The sequence below is a fragment of the Echeneis naucrates genome, chromosome 23 (assembly GCF_900963305.1).
Source record: "Echeneis naucrates chromosome 23, fEcheNa1.1, whole genome shotgun sequence".
Classification (NCBI taxonomy): domain Eukaryota; kingdom Metazoa; phylum Chordata; class Actinopteri; order Carangiformes; family Echeneidae; genus Echeneis; species Echeneis naucrates.
This window is the reverse complement of record NC_042533.1, coordinates 10,403,619-10,415,729: the sequence shown is the minus strand read 5'-3', so window position 1 is coordinate 10,415,729 and position 12,111 is coordinate 10,403,619. Positions and strand designations below refer to the sequence as shown.

The following is a 12,111-nucleotide window of genomic DNA, read 5'->3' as shown; positions in this document are numbered from 1 at the left end:
TATGTGTGCATTTATGTGCCTGTCTTCATGTTTTAGCCAGCCTTTTTAAAACATTAAGACTTCTCAGATCCCTAGACACATGCTTTTCCCTCAAAAACTACTTTAAGTATCTTCAAATGGAAGAAAACGTGTACTTTATTCTCCACTGTGCTCTTTATCACTTGCTTATGCAGAGCAACTGGTGTTTGCTAGGGGCACATTTGTAAATTATACACACAGTTTCTAGTCAGCATCAGCTTGGTCCTTTCTCTGTGACATTTTACAATGTTTTAAAAAGTTTATCTAAGCTGCACTTTCTTTAGAAACTTGTTTTAGAGGTTGATGGAGTGCTCTTACAGCAGTAAGGGAAAACAGGAAAGATGATCAACTGCTCAACTTCCTTCACAATTATATTTTTGTATTTTTGTATTTTACTGGTGTTATGTTGGACAGGATTGGACATTAATTGGACAGGACAAAGAAAAGCTCAGTCTGGTGGTTGGTGTACATACAGCAGTCCACAGTTTTTTCTTGAATGCTGTGGGTCTAGGAAAAGTCGACGGAGAATTTTATCATTGAATACATAAAAGAGGCAGGGCAACTTAGACAAAAAATTAAAAATGATATAAGAACAAGAAGTCCAGTAATTGTAGAGTTAATAACTAATGATCTGAATTACCAACCCTGCATAATAATGATTAAATAATGAGTCATATATTAAGAGCAATAACATCCTCTGTAAACACAGTCTTGAAAGGAATCTAATCTTGCACAGTGACCCTGTTAGATCATCAGTCTTTACAAAATTTGACATGTCATAAGTGTCTGACTTATGACACAATGTCTTTAGATGTGAGGGGGTGTCAGACTTTAGTCTTTCAAAAGTCATTCAGTTCGTGCTCGACATTTAATTTGAATTGACTAATTGTTTAATTCCTTCATTACATGTGGATGCAGGGTATCACTTTGTTTGCCTTCTTTTTACCACACACTATGGAATGTTTTACAGCACACCAGAACTGTAGATAGCAACTGGGCACTTTTACATTTTTGTCAGTGTGTGAGTGCTGTTTAATCCCAATTTATTTGGTCATTTATGCACAAATAAAAGGAGGAGGACCTTGGCAGAAAAAATGCATGCACTGCACTAATTTTTTCGGTTTATTTCAGCAAACAAAATCAAAATTTAAAGTCCATGGTGAAAATACAGTGCTTTACGTCTTGAAATTATAGTGAAAATATTAAAATATTCATTGCTTTTGAAGGAAGAAACTTTCATGTTACTTACCCAGTGACCAAGATTAGGCCTGGCTTTGACAGGATCTTTCAGAACAGTGTATTTGCCAACTCTGTTGGCATAAATCCATAATTTTTCTGTAACATGCCTACTTCATGAATACTAACTCTCTCAAGCTGTAATTTTTTTAAGACAGACACCTGTCTCTGTCATTTTCTTGTATTTTATGAAATGATTATGGTGTCTTGATTGTGTGTGTGCACATATTACATTTGTATTTAAATGTATTTTTCGTTGGCGTGGTACATTTTAGAGAATATTCAGTTTTACCTCTTTTTAGAAGTTAAATATCAATTCAAAATATAAATTTTTAACTAATTAATTAATAGATATGTATGAATCACGCACTTAACTTTGTATGCATGTATTATTCTAATGTATGGGCTGCTCTTTGCTCGAGTGGAAATGAAATCAGCTTACTTTGATTTTAGAACCCAATAGGTACAGGCTGCAATGGACTTGCAAATGTACCACAAGTAGATTATTAACCTATGTAACTGCATACTGTACAATTCTTTTGTTGCAAAACCTTAGCACAGAGAGACAGAGACCTCTGATTTAAGTCAATGTGCCACAGTGAACACTTGCACAGAGACTATATGAATTGCCTTTTTATGTCTACATGTGTTTGTTGGGGGCGAGGCAGCACTGCAGATAGGCTAGGTAGGTGGAGGTGAATGGGTCACTGCACATACGCACACGTACACACACACCACAAAAACAGATTAGCTCAATGGGAACAGAAGCAGAAACATCTAACTGGAAGCTCAGTGACTTAGGTTTCGCCATCAGCTCAGATCGGCTGTATATCCTAAAGTAAGCAGCAGTTCGGTTTTATCTCTGGCACATCTGCTGTACAACAGCATGACATTCTATCTTCTTTTGTCTTGATTTTGAAACTTTCCCCTTCCCCCATTTCCTCACATATCTCTTACCTGATCTGTTGTTTGTCCACTGGCATGGAGCTTTAGTTGTGGCACATCAAGCTCTACCATGCGGTAATATGCCATGCTCATTTGTATTTCATTAGTGCCCTCAAATCTGGGGATTATAATGCTTCTGCCTTTTGTATTTGGATTTCCTTTTCTGCTCTCCCCTCTTCCTCTTGTCTTTTCTCTTCTCTCCTCTCCTCTCCTCTCATCTCATCTCCTTGCCACCATATCATCCATCTGCCTGTTTGTCCGTCTATAAATTGAGCAATCTGTGGAGTGGATCTTGGCCAGTAGGCGGTTAACTAATATCGGCTTTTTTCTCCCCATGGTCTGGCCACTGTTGGTTGAGCCTTCTATTCTAAGTCCCTATCTGATTAACGGCTGTTATTAGCTCTAATGAGCTGCTTAGTGATTGCCCAAGCACAGCTGCTGACATCCAGCAGGAACGCTGTCTTTTCTACTTTGGTCTTTATCTACTTTTGCTTTCTCTAATTTCTCCTGCTTTAATCAGTTGCTGAGATTATTGGCTTGGTGCAGACATTATTTCTCCCCAGACAGTTGGAGATCTGCTCTTCTATTTTCTTTGACATTGTCTCTCTTTGTCTTTTTTTGGCTTGAGCTTTGGTGTAGTCTCCACTGCTATATTTGGTTTAGACCACAATCACCATGTTTCTGAGGTTAAGTAATAGCATTTGGACTGGCAGAAATTGAATCAGTCCCATAGTTTTGACCCTTAGTCTCTTTCTCTCACCACCTTTTTTCTATATTAATGTCTCCTTATTCCCCTGAAATATGTTCCTTTCTTTAACACTTTCATTGGTTGCCATCTTACATTTGCTTTTGACTTCTTTTCCTTCCTTTTTTCTGTATATTTGTGTGTCTGTGTGCCCATCTAGCCACAGCTGTGTCCAGTAGCTTGTCGCATAGTCCCTTTGTGTTTAGTCTTTAGTTGAAAACTTTAACAAGTGGTTTATCTGATCAATGCTGCTTCTGATTCAGTTTTTTACTATGTCCAAATATATAATACCTATCAACATGTTTTGATTTCAGAAAAACAATAAGTGGTAGGCTCACTCCAAATAAATCTTAATAAAAAAGCAAAGCTTGGTGTGGAAATAGCAATTTTTTAAAAATTCAGAATGGGAATAAACAATCCTAGAAGGGTTTAGTGTTGAGTGTACTAACAGTGAAGGTCCAATGAATAGTAAAAAAAAAAAAAAAAAAAAAAAAAACAGAAAAAAAGGTTTGAAAGCTTTTTATGAAAAGAGGTTGAAACGGGAGAACAGAGTGAACATTTAGTCGTCTATTTGAATTTCATTTAACAAGTTATGCATTGTGACAGAACTAAGATGGAAATAAGATGCACTGAATTACACTCTACATTGTACAATTTGTTGTTGTTTTTATGTGCTTTCCCCTCCGTTCCTCTCCCTTTATTTGGATTTGTCAAAAGTTGTCAATATTTTGTCACTAAATGATTAGTGATGTGTATGAAATGTGTAGATTAGAGTGGTATGGAATGAAAACGAACCATTTTAAGCAGGATAATGTTTCCTCCCAGAGGTGAGAAGCATGGGAAGATGTGTTTTAGCAACTGATCATTCAGTTCTAAAGAAAAATAATAAAAAATGTGGCAGAGAACAGGGTAAAATGTGGTAATTGTTTCCAGTCATAAAGCTGTACAGCAGGTAGAGACAGGAAATGTAATTACAAAAATATAATATGGTGTTAAATGGTAAATCCCTCAGGCTAGCCATTTGGAAAGGCAGTGTAGCACATTTGTTTTTGTTGTTTTCGATTGTGTGTTGTGAGCTTTGCATGTTTTGGCCTACGGTGAAGAGGTGACCAATGAATTCACACAGACCATTGTCAGTGCTTGACAATAGGGTTTATAAAGCTGAAAATCAATAACTATGCTTTCATCTGCATCCGACCTGATCTTATTTCCCCATATTACCAGAGATTCTCTCATTGCTCCTGATAAAAAGCAATAGAGCTCCGCAATGATCCAGAGAAATAGTTCTGTCAAAAAATGATTTATCTGCTGTGAATAATCGCAGGGGTTATTGAATATTTTTAGATTAAGTTAATTACTTGACTATAAAAAGCCATAAATTGAAACTCTCCCCACCAAGAAGCTTCAGATCTCTCCAAGTCTCTATTTCTTGTTCTCTTTGTCAGCCGTGTGATTGGAAAAAAGAAAATCTGTTTTATCATTCTGTCACCAGCGAGACGCGTTCCGCTTGACCTGATGCAATTGGAGGCAATTGAAACAGTCATCTTTCCGTGCTGCTGTGCTGGTGGTGTGTGGTGTTTCAGGTTGCATCATGACCACATGCGCACACAGATGCATGCACGTTGGTTATACTGGGGCACAGAGACACATGAAGACGTTTCAGACATTTGGCCTGTTTGAAACAAAGACATGCTCAGCCATGCACACTCAAAGGATCTGGACACTCGTATGGGCAAACACACACAAACTGTGCCCTCACACACATTTGCACTTATAGTCTTTTGCATAGCAGCACAGCATAATATCTCGAGGTGTCTGTCTCACCACCCCTAGTTTGGCTGCCTGTTTCTTTAAATGTGGTTCTGCTGTTCATAATGTCTACTTATTACTGCTCCCCTAATGTTTTTTTTTTTCCTAACTAAGCCTGCAGATTACACATACTAATGACTTAATGGACTGATCCTTTGCTTACATCTCAGGAAAACTTTCCCTCAGCTCCTAAATGCCTTCATTACTCAAGGAGATTTACTGTGGCTCAGAAGAATTGGACATTGAATGTGTTTAGAAAAAATTTCAGATGCACATTTAGAAGGCAGCCTATATAAAGCGACTGATTGAGTAATTGAATTCATACATGCACGTACAAATTGCTCTACGACAGTAAACTTGAGTATGACGCCTAACCTGTTTATGCATACAGTATCCTGTGCTGGTTAGCCAGGGGGGAAGCCCTGTTCAGACCTGCCATTAACTGTCTTCAGTGATCCAATCGCTTGGTGTGTTAGTTCACACCTTACTCTAATATGCATCGTGTGTTGGCTCTCAGCAGTGTCTCGATTTGGATTGCCTGCATGGTTTTATGTCACATGTAAAAATCACTCTTTCAATGCAGAGAAGTAACTGACCAGCACTGGTTGTAATGCACACTAACTGTTCACTATTAGTAATTCTTTAATTGCTGAAGAATGAGTTAGTGTTTGGTAAGTATCTGAATAATGTGGAAATATCATTAATATGAAGAAACTGTGTGAACTTAATGCCATGAAGCTTTGCTAGAAGTGTCTGTCAGACGTTGGACTGTCTTTTTGCCCTCATGCCTTTCCAACATCAGATTAGATATTTTGTGCTGTAAACTTATGTAACTTTGTGAAACCAAAAAATTCGACATTGAAATCTGCTTCCCGCTGTGATTGGTCAGCTGTGCAGAACTCTCTTGTTTTTTTGACCATTTCCATCACTTATGATATGAACAACTGAGTGCAACTCTATAGAGTGTATCTGAAAATGTGCACCAATTTTAGTGTGGCTATTTGGTTCAGCAATGAACACAACATATCAAATGAATATGGACTTTCATTTTGGATACGAACATGAATGCCCACAAGGCAAAGTGCAAATGGCAAGGCAGGTATACAGACATCTTTATAGTGTTTTTCAACAAGGCATGGCAAAGACCCTCGAACAAAGGCACAAAAGGAAGACAGAAGTAGAAAAACTCGTATGAACAAGAAATCAAAAGCAAAGCCACATGTGATGACACCATTTTACTTGGCCTGCTGGCCTTTTGTAGTAAAGCTGTATCTCAGTTATTTTTCTACTAGTCCCCAAAAATGATCTTTTTCACTCTAAAATGTGAAAATTGTGTTTAAAAAAAAAAGTTTGTAGTGCCATAGTATACACAGTACAATTTACAATGGTAAATAAACAGACCAGCAAATTTGTATTTTAGTTATATAAATGACTTACGATAAAAGTTTATGTGAACATGTGGTCAGTTGACTAATTATACAGCTCTCCATGGAAAGTAAAGCAGGTTGTTAATAAAGTGCAACGCTGGCAGTTTCCTCCTGGTAATGCGTTGCGTCCTGGAGCAGGAGCCCCATTCTTCTAATAAGGATTTTCCAAATTACAAAGCTGATCACATGAGACATTTTTGGGTGAATCCCTTTTTACACGCTATTGAGAAGTCAATATGATCATTTCTAGATCATTTGTCGCAGTTTAAATCCTTTCTTAATTTTTATTCATTAGAAAACAAAACATCCATATTTTGAAATAATTTTAGCAAAAAACAAAAAAGCAAACAAAAAAACACAAAGCAAGCAAAAAAGCAATTCCGCAAATAAATTCTGTCTGTTAAAAAGATGAAGAGAAGGAAAATGTGACATTTATATGGAGACATTAAAGCTGGAATTTCTCATTTCAACAATTAAATGATTAGCAGCCAAATTAGCTTTTCTAAAAACTCTTTATACCTTTCCATTTAAATTTTTAAGAGGTTTTCAAAAGATAAGGAGGATTACGATTGTCACTCGAGACTCTTGAATGTCCATTTGGGAGAACCACACCAGTCATGTATCAGCATCACTTACAGTTTAAGCACAGTCACGGATAATTTCTACGGCGTGACAGCGATGAAAGTGAAAACATTTGGAGAGGAAACATGCCACACTGTGGATTGAATTAATTCCAGTAAGATGCAAGAAAACACATAAAATGAGACTCCTGTCCATCAACCTGTTCTGTCCACCACTGAATTCAAAGAGCTCAATCATCTAGTTGGGGAAGTAAAATGATTGTTGTAACCTGATATCAGTAGCCTATGAGGCTGGAGAATGTTGTTGTCAGCATGAAGTGTAAATAAGAGTGAAACTGTAAAAAGTCTGGGATAAATGGCGCTATAGAACTATTTACCATTTGGCAAATTAAAGAGAAGATTTTAAAGAAAATAAAACAAAGGACATCCATGTCTGCTTGGCTCTGTGTCAGCCCTCTTGGTACAAAGTGTTTTACAGATTGGATGTCATATGTCTGGCAGTGGGGATGAATCATAAAAGCTCTATCAGTCGGGATTTATGTAACCGATCAATACCCTCGCCTCCTTTTGCATGCGATCGCTGTGAGAAACCTGCAGAGGAAAACACAAACAGACCTCATCCCAGGCAGCGTTGTGTCTCTCTGGCATTGCCATGGTTACGCAGTTGTGGAGTGCGTTGCCAGCTGCACGCATGTGGAGCCACATTTTCTCACGCACATCTGTGCTGAACAAATGTGCCACAGGCGGGCACAGGGGGTGATGATGGGGAGAGCTGAGATATTGGCTGCAACAGTTTATGCAATGCAGTGGCCTTAGTCAACATTAAGGACTTTATGCTTCCTCATGCAAGACACCATCTTATCTCAGGGAAAGTGGATCATAATATCTGCACATAGGCAGATATGGTATTGATAGCTTTGCTCTATTTGATGTCAAGGACTCACATTATCAACAACAGCTGTGGGGCCTGCTGTTTGATATATGGACACATGGCTCATAGTGCAGATAGTGGGAGATGAGAAAGTTGTTGGTGCGATTGTGTAGATTTTAGGGCCTAAAGTGCTCCTTATCACTGGTGATGTTGAAGTTTAATGCTTTCAGTGACTAAGCTTAGTATTGTGCTTTGAAGAAAAATTAAGACACTGGGCTTGGCTCTTTTGGGAACTAGAAAGCAGACTTGAGATAAATCTCAAAAACCCAAATAAACAAAGTGTTTTCATATGATTATTTCCTCAAACTATGAGAGTGGAAAAAAATTATTCATTTTCTCGCCTCCACTCATCATTTCCACATGTTCTCTAGCTTTCTCACACTCACTATCTCACTCCTACTGCTACCTGCTTTCACCTCCAGCTATCTATTTTCATATCTTCACATCCTCTTTCCCTCACTCCTCTATTCTATCCTTCTATTCCTATTGCACTCAAGTGTAAGTGTGTGTGTCTGTGTGCTCTCGATGTGTTGGTGACACCAGGTTTGTCACGTTGACTCTTGTCTTAATTATCCAAAAGTAAGAATGCCACCTCACTGGAAAATGTTCAGCCCTCATTAACATCAGTGTTATCACAGCAATTGTGCCATGGTGGGGAAATCGCTCCCCCCCACCCCCCTTTGTTGTAGGTGAATATGGGTTTCTCAGAAGGGAGGTGGAAGTATTACTGTACATGTGCAAAGAGCAGCTAATCAAGCCTTGTGGCTTTGTTGCCCCAGTATCATTCTGAAGGTGGAAAGTGGATTCTGAAATGTTTGCATTCGCCACCCAAATTGTAAGTCATTACATTCATTAGATTTACCCGTAACCGCAGCTGTAAATGATAAGTAATGACTGCACCACTTAATGTGATCTTAGAGGCTTTGGATGGCGTGATGATGTTAAAAGCACTCATGTGCTCTCTCTCTCCCTCTCTCTCTGTGGCGGTCTCTAATTCAGGTTAGCCTGTGATTAATCTGAACCAACAGAAGGTTGTCAAACGGGACTGTTTTTTCATTGCCAATTGCCGTCTGCATAGACGCACGCCGACTCCCGTGTTCAGCACACACGCTTTATGATTACATCAGGCCAAACTAGCTCATTTATCATCTTACATCACATTACCTTGTGGCCCATAGTTGTAAAGAGCAGATGGCAGCACTGGAGTAGGTGTGTGTGTGTGTGTGTGTACTCAGTGAGCGTGCGCGTGCCTGCATATGTAGTTGCCCGCACTCGGTCTCCGGAGGTGTCACCCGGCTCCGCATGCTAAGCTGTGCCAAGTGCTCACAGCTGGCAGCGACCAAGCAGTTGGTCTCTCTGGACAAGTTGCCCCCTGCGCCAGGACAAACAGGAAATGAGCCCTGGGGCCTGCCAGGAAGCTGGCTCCATGGCCAATAGGAGGAGAGGTGAGGAAGGAGGGGGTTGCAGCTTTGAGAGGCGGGGTAGCAGTAGCAGCAGAAGACATGTCAAGTGGCTGTGCTGAAGTGAAGGGAACAAAGGAGAAGGAAGAGAGGAAAAGCACTGATGTACCAGTACAGAGATCAAGAGAATATCATAAAAGGAAGTTTAGGTGTGAAAAGAGGAGAGGTGTGTTGATAGTAGAGAGGAGACAAGTGAAACTGTGTCAAGAGAATAATACCTGACCTCAAATTTGGGTTGTTGGAGCAAGTTTAGATTCCCGAAATAAACATTTCCTTCTGTATTCTTCAAATCAAAAACAGAGATCAAAGATATTCTCTGAGTATTCAAGCAAACAATTACTGCTCTGTAATCAGTTTTGCTGTTTTTTTGTGTCGGTCTGTTTGTGTGTACAGCTTTCTCTGCATGCATGTGGAGCTCCTTGGCTATACTTCCAACTCAGTTGTCTCAGTTGTTTTGTGTACTCTGCTGTTCTGCCAATTTGATCACAACACGCCTGGCTTCTGATGCTTGTGTGAGCTGACGTGTAGAAGTTTGCGTGTGTCTTACAAGAGTTGGCCGTTTCAAACGAGGTCCACCGCCAAGGTTAGTTTGTGACCTGGTGTCTCAAAAGCCCGAAAATATTATTTGGCGAAACGTTATTTTGGAGCAACATCTCACACAGAACTAAAGCCACCGAGACTCTCGTTCTCTGATGCAAAGCTCACTGAAGCTTGAACTTCTACAAATTCCCCAGGTTCTTATTTGTGAAGCATTTCTGCTGAGACACGGATCAAGTCCTAGACATGTCTTGTCAGCTGGTCCTTAGTGTGGAGACAGAGCTCCAAACGTAATTACCAAGAGAATATATGGTTGGAATTAGTCCTGAGGCATTGATTCCATGAAGGTAATTAGCAATATCTTCTTCTGAGAGGAGGTCAGCTGAGACACAAAGTTTGAATGTTCAAGGTGGCCGGCTTTGTGATGCTTTTTTAAGCATGTTACTAGAGGACTTCTAATTCAAAGAGAATTCTGGTGGGTGGTGAAAATTGAATTCAGCTAGGTTCAGGATGTCAAATTGTCATTCATTCCCTAGAGAGCTTTGATTCTTTTAGCCATTAAACAGCGAACAGATAGAGCTGTCCGGACTACCTGACCATGAAAATTACTAACAACCTGAGCTTTGACAGTCGGTCAATGGTGGTTGCATCAGTGCCACTAGCGAGTGCAGGGGGCACTGTTGCTTTGTGATGCAGCAACACCCACTCCAGTCCCCCCCCCCCCCCCTCGTGTCCTTGTTATTGTGATGAGCTATGCCCAATTCCAGTTCGACCACTGGACTCCTGGAAGCAGCTGTCCCTTCTAATCTGCTACAGAGTCAAGGTCTGGCTTTGGAACTGCGCCCGACAGCAAAGCTTTAGCCATGACAAAGACTGATTTGAGACTTTGGGATACTCTGGGTCTCCCTCAACGCCAGAGCCGTGGCACTCTCCTCACCTTGTTAATCAGCAATGACACCACCCGAATTACCAATCAGCCTGTTTACAATTACTCCTTTCAACTACAAATTTAATGCCCACAGCCACTGCATCCCACAGAGAGAAGGCTGCATTCATTTATTGTCATTGTCTTCTGCATCGCTATAGAGGAACTATTAAATTAAATACTGGCTAAATATTGGTCAGATGGCACCTTCTTTTTTCTCTGCACTCCTAGAACAGCTGCTCCAAGACTACATTTAGGTCTAGTTGATTGTAGTTGACTCCTGCTGTGGCCTCAATTTAAGCCGTGGAGAAATATTGCGAGTATTCATCCCATCAGCTGTCTCTGACTCATAATATTTTTTTCGGTGGCTGACCCATTCGTCTCGAAATATATTTACACTTCACATTGCAAACAGATTCTTTTTCTATATCTCATTACGAAAATTGGATTTTGTTCGATAATATTGCTGTCCCCGTTATATATCTCCTGTTATGTATAACAGGTAATATCTGTTACGTGTGCCCAGTGGCTTTATTACAATTTTCTTTGGCGTTGCTTGTGTAAGTATTGTGGTTCAAATGAACTATACTGGCATGTAATTGCAATGCAGCCACTGACCGCTTCCATATCTAGTATTAAATGGGCTGTAGTTATGGAAACATAATGGACACCTTGATCTGACTGGATGTGAAAAGCAACACTGAAATGAAGTCTCTATCTGGTCTCTGTCCGCTCTTACCTAACTTGAAATAAGACGAGACAATACAGCCTAGTTGTTAGTAGCTTTGTAGTCCTGGCTCTCTGCCATCTCCCTGTCTGTATGTCAGTCAGACTGAGCATGCTCATTACAACCTTGACAACATTCCACTGGGGTTGCCAAGGATACCATGCGGTGCTGCCAGGTCCTGATTTTGTATGTGAGTGTATATATAAGGAATGCACCATCTCAAACGAGCATACAGCTATAACATTTTTGGCAATATGGTCATACGCATAGACATACATGCTGTCCTTTTCTGTTCTTCTCTGCTCTCCCCCTCTGCCTCCCTCTCCCTCTGTTCTTCTTTTTCTGTAGATCATTGTTAATCATTCTTGTCCCATCTCCTCTCCACTGGCTGTCAGTGGCTTGTCAGAAGTCCGTCAAAACCCCTGCAGTCCGTCACACACTGCTGCTGTTAATGACATCTGATGACACCCATCGCTGAAGTCACCCACCGGGGATGACTGGGGACTCAGTGCGCTAACTGCTTGGGAATATTTTCCGCTGTGCAGCCTGCAGTGTGTTTTTTAGAATGTGTCCCATACTTCTTACCTTTTATTGTCTGTTTATTCTTCTGCCAATACCTCCCTTCCTCCTTTACCTCTCTCTTCACAATGACCTTTTGACTTCTTTTTTTATAGCCGTACACTTTGAACATAAACAGTAGAATTGATACCCTGAAATCACAAAACCAAACTCAATACAATAGTAGGAATGAAAGACTACATTAGAAAGTT

General features: G+C 40.1%; 1 protein-coding gene across 2 annotated transcripts in view; it reads left to right on the top strand.

Annotated features, from left to right (window-relative positions):
* Window positions 1-12,111, top strand: part of tbc1d22a (TBC1 domain family, member 22a) — a 106,656-nt gene that overhangs the window by 43,127 nt on the left and 51,418 nt on the right. The gene's annotated exons all lie outside the window — the stretch shown is intronic.